At 43.7% G+C, this 7,701-nt stretch overlaps 1 protein-coding gene across 2 annotated transcripts in view; it reads left to right on the top strand.

The window, feature by feature from the left end:
• B4GALT2 (beta-1,4-galactosyltransferase 2) overlaps nucleotides 1-7,701 on the top strand; it is a 51,872-nt gene that overhangs the window by 18,373 nt on the left and 25,798 nt on the right. The window lies entirely within an intron of this gene.

The following is a 7,701-nucleotide window of genomic DNA, read 5'->3' as shown; positions in this document are numbered from 1 at the left end:
GCCGGGAAGATGGAGGCGCCGGCCGGGAAGATGGAGCGACGCTCGGCGGCTGGAACGTGGACAGGTGAATATGCTATACTCACCTAGTCCTGGCGATCCTCGCGCTGTCCCCTCCTGTCTTCGGTGCCGCAGCTTCTTTCTCTATCAGCGGTCACCGGCACCGCTGATTAGAGAAATGAATAAGCGGCTCCGCCCCTATGGGAGGTGGAGCCGCTTATTCATTTCTGTAATGAGCGGTCCCACGTGACCGCTGAAGAGAGGAAGAAACTGCAGCGCCGAAGCCCGTGGGACGGCAGGGACAGCGCGAGGATCGCTGGGACTAGGTAAGTATACCCCAGCGCCCTCAGCCCCTCACCTGCCGACCCCACCGCTACCGTGACTCGAGTATAAGCCGAGGGGGGCACTTTCAGCCCAAAAATTTGGGCTGAAAATCTCGGCTTATACTCGAGTATATACGGTATATATGTACAGCCGGTATAATCTGGGCATCTCCTGTATATAATTATATATGTACAGCTGATATAACCTGGGCATCTCCTGTGTATAATTATATATATACAGCTGATATAACCTGGGCATCTCCTGTGTATAATTATATATATACAGCTGATATAACCTGGGCATCTCCTGTGTATAATTATATATATACAGCTGATATAACCTGGGCATCTCCTGTGTATAATTATATATATATACAGCCTGTGTAACCTGGGCATCTCCTGTGTATAATTATATATGTTCAGCTGGTATAACCTGGGCATCTCCTGTGTATAATTATATATGTACAGCCTGTATAACCTGGGCATCTCCTGTATATAATTATATATGTACAGCTGATATAACCTGGGCATCTCCTGTGTATAATTATATATGTACAGCTGATATAACCTGGGCATCTCCTGTGTATAATTATATATATATACAGCCTGTGTAACCTGGGCATCTCCTGTGTATAATTATATATGTTCAGCTGGTATAACCTGGGCATCTCCTGTGTATAATTATATATGTACAGCCTGTGTAACCTGGGCATCTCCTGTATATAATTATATATATACAGCTGATATAACCTGGGCATCTCCTGTGTATAATTATATATGTACAGCTGATATTACCTGGGCATCTCCTGTGTATAATTATATATATACAGCTGATATAACCTGGGCATCTCCTGTGTATAATTATATATATATACAGCCTGTGTAACCTGGGCATCTCCTGTGTATAATTATATATGTTCAGCTGGTATAACCTGGGCATCTCCTGTGTATAATTATATATGTACAGCCTGTATAACCTGGGCATCTCCTGTATATAATTATATATGTACAGCTGGTATAATCTGGGCATCTCCTGTATATAATTATATATGTACAGCCGGTATATCCTGGGCATCTCCTGTATATAATTCTATATGTACAGCCTGTATAACCTGGACATCTCCTGTATATAATTATATATGTACAGCTGGTATAACCTGGACATCTCCTGTATATAATTATATATGTACAGCCGGTATAATCTGGGCATCTCCTGTGTATAATTATATATGTACAGCCGGTATAACCTGGGCATCTCCTGTATATAATTATATATGTACAGCTGGTATATCCTGGGCATCTCCTGTATATAATTATATATGTACAGCTGATATAACCTGGGCATCTCCTGTATATAATTATATATGTACAGCTGGTATAACCTGGACATCTCCTGTATATAATTATATATGTACAGCCGGTATAATCTGGGCATCTCCTGTGTATAATTATATATGTACAGCCGGTATAACCTGGGCATCTCCTGTATATAATTATATATGTACAGCTGGTATATCCTGGGCATCTCCTGTATATAATTATATATGTACAGCTGATATAACCTGGGCATCTCCTGTATATAATTATATATGTACAGCCAGTATAACCTGGGCATCTTCTGTGTATAATGCCGGTATAACCTGGGCATCTCCTGTGTATAATTATATATGTACAGCTGGTGTAACCTGGGCATCTCCTGTGTATAATTATACATGTACAGCCAGTATAACCTGGGCATCTCCTGTGTATAATGCCGGTATAACCTGGGCATCTCCTGTAGATAATGCCGGTATCACCTGGGCATCTCCTGTAGATAATGCCGGTATAACTTGCGCATGTCCAGTCTATAATGCCGGTATAACTTGGGCATCTCCAGTATATAATGCCAGTATAACCTGGGCATCTCCTGTGTGTAATTATACATGTACAGCCAGTATAACCTGGGCATATCCTGTAGATAATGCCAGTATAACCTGGGCATCTCCAGTATATAATGCCGGTATCACCTGGGCATCTCCTGTAGATAATGCCAGTATAACCTTGGCATCTCCTGTAGATAATGCCGGTATAACTTGCGCATGTCCAGTATATAGTGCCGGTATAACCTGGGCATCTCCAGTATATAATTATATATGTACAGCCTGTATAACCTGGGCATCTCCTGTATATAATTATATATGTACAGCTGGTATAACCTGGGTATCTCCTGTATATAATTATATATATACAGCCTGTGTAACCTGGGCATCTCCTGTGTACAATTATATATGTACAGCCGGTATAACCTGGGCATCTCCTGTGTATAATTACCGTATATATGTACAGCTGGTATAACCTGGGCATCTCCTGTATATAATTATATATGTACAGCTGGTATAACCTGGGCATCTCCTGTATATAATTATATATATACAGCCTGTGTAACCTGGGCATCTCCTGTGTATAATTATATATGTACAGCTGGTATAACCTGGGCATCTCCTGTATATAATTATATATGTACAGCTGGTATAACCTGGGCATCTCCTGTATATAATTATATATGTACAGCCGGTATAACCTGGGCATGTCCTGTATATAATTATATATGTACTGCTGGTATAACCTGGGCATCTCCTGTGTATAATTATATATGTACAGCTGGTATAACCTGGGCATCTCCTGTGTATAATTATACATGTACAGCCAGTATAAACTGGGCATCTCCTGTGTGTAATGCCGGTATAACCTGGGCATCTCCTGTAGATAATGCCGGTATCACCTGGGCATCTCCTGTAGATAATGCCGGTATCACCTGGGCATCTCCTGTAGATAATGCCGGTATAACTTGCGCATGTCCAGTCTATAATGCCGGTATAACCTGGGCATCTCCAGTATATCATGCCAGTATAACCTGGGCATATCCTGTAGATAATGCCGGTATCACCTGGGCATCTCCTGTAGATAATGCCGGTATCACCTGGGCATCTCCTGTAGATAATGCTGGTATAACTTGCGCATGTCCAGTATATAATGCCGGTATAACCTGGGCATCTCCAGTATATCATGCCAGTATAACCTGGGCATATCCTGTAGATAATGCCAGTATAACCTGCGCATCTACAGTATATAATGCCAACAGGAACACATGGGCTACTTGCACAGTGAACAAGTCTGTATGATCATGTTCACACACCACCAAGAAACCTGAAGACACAAAAGAGAATAGTGAAACCAATCTTCACGGTATACCCTTATCAGAGCAGTCCTAACTAATGTATGTAATCCCTATCTGATGTATTTAAAAACCTGATCATCTGTATATGACCTGTGTGAACAGGGTTCAGAGAGGAAAAATCCATGTGTGCATACAGGACAGAACAGCTGTTTTTTACATCTTTTACTAGCACTTGCGGATTACTGCAACATTTTTTCAAACTGAGTGTTTTTGGTTTTACTATTCTCTTTTGTGTCTTCAAGTATATAATGCCAGTATAACCTGGGCATCTCCTGTAGATAATGCCAGTATCACCTGGGCATCTCCTGTAGATAATGCCGGTATAACCTGGGCATCTCCTGTAGATAATGCCGGTATAACTTGCGCATGTCCAGTTTATAATGCCGGTATAACCTGGGCATCTCCAGTATATAATGCCGGTATAACTTGCGCATGTCCAGTATATAATGCCGGTATAATCTGGGCATCCCCTGTATATAATGCCGATATAACCTGGGCATCTCCTGTATATAATGCCAGTATCACCTGGGCATCTCCTGTAGATAATGCCGGTATAACCTGGGCATCTCCATTATATAATGCCAGTATCACCTGGGCATCTCCTGTATATAATGCCGATATAACCTGGGCATCTCCTGTATATAATGCCAGTATCACCTGGGCATCCCCTGTATATAATGCCGATATAACCTGGGCATCTCCTGTATATAATGCCGGTATAACCTGCGCATCTCCTGTAGATAATGCCGGTATAACCTGGGCATCTCCATTATATAATGCCAGTATAAGGCTACGTTCACACTAGCGTTCGGCTAGTGTGCGTCGCGCTAGCGTCGGGCGACGCAGCGGCGACGCACGCGTCATGCGCCCCTATGTTTAACATGGGGGACGCATGCGTTTTTGCTTGTTGCGTTTTCCGACACGTGCGTCTTTTTTGACGCTAGCGTCGGACCAAGAAAACGCAACAAGTTGCATTTTTCTTGCGTCCGATTTTCGTCAAAAAACGACGCACGCGTCGAAAAACGCAGCGTTTTTGCGTGCGTTTGCACGCGTTTTTCGGTTTGTTGTGCGTCGCACAACGCTAGTGTGAACGTAGCCTAACCTGGGCGTCTCATGTAGATAATGCCGGTATCACCTGGGCATCTCCTGTAGATAATGCCGGTATAACCTGGGTAACTCCTGTAGATAATGCCGGTATAACCTGGGCACCTCCTGTAGATAATGCCGGTATAACTTGCGCGTGTCCAGTATATAGTGCCGGTATAACCTGGGCATCTCCAGTATATAATGGCAATATAACCTGGGCATCTCCAGTATATAATGCCGGTATAATCTGGGCATCTCGTATAGATAATGCCGGTATAACCTGGGCATCTCCTGTAGATAATGCCAGTATAACTTTTGGCATCTCCTGTAGATAATGCCGGTATAACCTGGGCATCTCCAGTATATAATGCCAGTATAACCTGGGCATCTCCAGTATATAATGCCAGTATAACCTGGGCATCTCATGTAGATAATGCCGGTATCACATGGGCATCTCCTGTAGATAATGCCGGTATCACCTGGGCATCTCCTGTAGATAATGCCGGTATCACCTGGGCATCTCCTGTAGATAATGCCGGTATCACCTGGGCATCTCCTGTAGATAATGCCGGTATCACCTGGGCATCTCCTGTAGATAATGCCGGTATAACTTGCGCATGTCCAGTATATAGTGCCGGTATAACCTGGGCATCTCCAGTATATAATGGCAATATAACCTGGGCATCTCCATTATATAATGCCGGTATAATCTGGGCATCTCGTATAGATAATGCCGGTATAACCTGGGCATCTCCTGTAGATAATGCCGGTATAACCTGGGCATCACGTGTAGATAATGCCGGTATAACCTGCGCATCTCCTGTAATAATAATAATCTTTATATAGCGCCAACATATTCCGCAGCGCTTTACAGTTTAACAGTTTCAAACACAAAAGTCATAAGTAACAACGTTAACAATACAATAATTAAAGCAAAATAAGATGACCCTGCTCGTGAGAGCTTACAATCTACAATCTCCTGTAGATGATGCCGGTATAACCTGGGCATCTCCATTAGATGATGCCGGTATAACCTGGGCATGCCCTGTAGATGATGCCGGTATAACCTGGGTGTCACGGATCCCTTTCTCCGTGGTGTCACTTATTCGTCATGTACCCGCTCTCACACATGACTTGGGGTTTTGCCTGCAAGGGTTAATCTATCTCCCCACTCTCAGTCCAGCATTCAACCTCTGTCCTATGCTGTAATGGGAGCATAAGTCACACACCGACCCAGGCCACACACCCACTCATACACGCTGCCACCACTCACCGAATACACGGGCAATGAGTTCCAGACTATTAATACTAGTAAACAATTCCAATAAGCATAGTTGGTGGTGCAAAGATGTGCTGAAACATAAGATGCTGTAGATATAGATAGTCAGCATACACCCACCTCGCATGGACACAAAGGATAACTGCCAAAAGCAAATAGAGAACAAGACAAGACCATGCAGTCACAGAATCCAATAAAACAGTATGACTTTATTACAAAAAAGCGTTAAAAATACATACAATAGGCCAGACAAATGGCGCAGAGAGGGCCGGCAGATGACATCACAGTAACTGCCTCAGGCAACAAAAAGTGCAGTCACCCAAGGTATAATGGCCTCGGCAACAACCCGGAACCCGACACCTGGTATACATATAGGCACATAGCGCAACACTTAGTAATAGCCTATAAGAGCTACAGTGTCGACCGTGCTGCCACAGAGGGCTACATAATAGCCTTACAGGTATAAGAAAGTAAAGTGCAGTGCATGTGAGCGCTAGAAAGTCTCTGTGCTAATACCTTATGTGGAGGGTCCGGACCGCTGCAGGGGACATAGGACACCCCGACGCGCGTTTCGGTAGTTGTACCTTCCTCAGGGGGCGCATACAGACAAGTGAATAGTGACCGGATATAAATAGCAGAGACCACAAAGTGACACGCGTCATGCGGCGCATCCTCCGTCCACCCCGGCGTGCACCCAGCAAGACCGGAAGTGCGCGGGGCCCCGCGTAGACCGGAAATGCATGGCGATTGGCCGGGGCGGCAGGAGAAGGCGGCGCATGCGCACGCTAGGCTACACACAGCGGCGGCCATATGCAAGCTGGGCAAAGGAGAGGGCATACATGGCGTGGACAGAATATAATGATAGTGCCACAAGAAATGCCCAACCAACCACAGTAATAAGTAGTACATGCACCAAAAACAATGTTGTAGACAAGTATATAACAAATGAAGACAAAAATAGGCGCACATAATACTCATAGGATTATGACACAGCTGACATCAAACATAGCAAGCCATAAGCGATCCATAGCACACCTAATGGATATAGATAGTAATGATATGGATACTCCAGGCAAAAGAGATATGTAAACAAATTACAACCATAATAGGGCACGTAGAACAAAGTCCATATAAGTTTAGGTGAACTGATGCATGATGCAACCGACCCAGGCCACACACCCGCTCATACACGCTGCCACCACTCACCGAATACACGGGCAATGAGTTCCAGACTATTAATACTAGTAATGTCGATCACTCATATGGCTCACAAACCTTAGGCTATGGATTCTATTAGAACATTCAAGGTTCAACTTTTTAAAGTTTTAAACTTTAATAACAAAAGGGTCAGTGCCTACAATAAGAAAAAGTATAAACATATGATAAAAAGAAGACATACAACTTATGCAAAACAGTGTCAAACAGGAGAAACGTACGGAAATTTTCTAACTGGTAGTTGCATTCTGCTCCCTGAGGGTAGGACGATGTAGATTGGATCACACCAGCTTCTTAGGCTGCCCCCATCATGTGAACACAATTCTCTGTCTGCAGTCTAAATTTATAACTTTGGTCTGAGGTCAGGTTTCTAGACCGGCCTCCCAGGTTAATATCATAATTGCGGTCTGTTTGATTGGGCACGGCCACTCTACTAATGAATAGGTGTGACTTGCCTTCAGGACAGATGTTACATTATCACTAGTCACACATATAACCCTAGACATATGTCACTACACACATATAGATATACATACACACACACATATTTCACCACACTGGGCATGCCCTGTAGATAATGCCAG

Source organism: Ranitomeya imitator, chromosome 8 (genome assembly GCF_032444005.1).
Source record: "Ranitomeya imitator isolate aRanImi1 chromosome 8, aRanImi1.pri, whole genome shotgun sequence".
NCBI classification, from domain to species: Eukaryota; Metazoa; Chordata; class Amphibia; order Anura; family Dendrobatidae; genus Ranitomeya; species Ranitomeya imitator.
The sequence above is the reverse complement of the archived record's forward strand: the minus strand, read 5'-3'. Positions and strand labels throughout refer to the sequence as shown.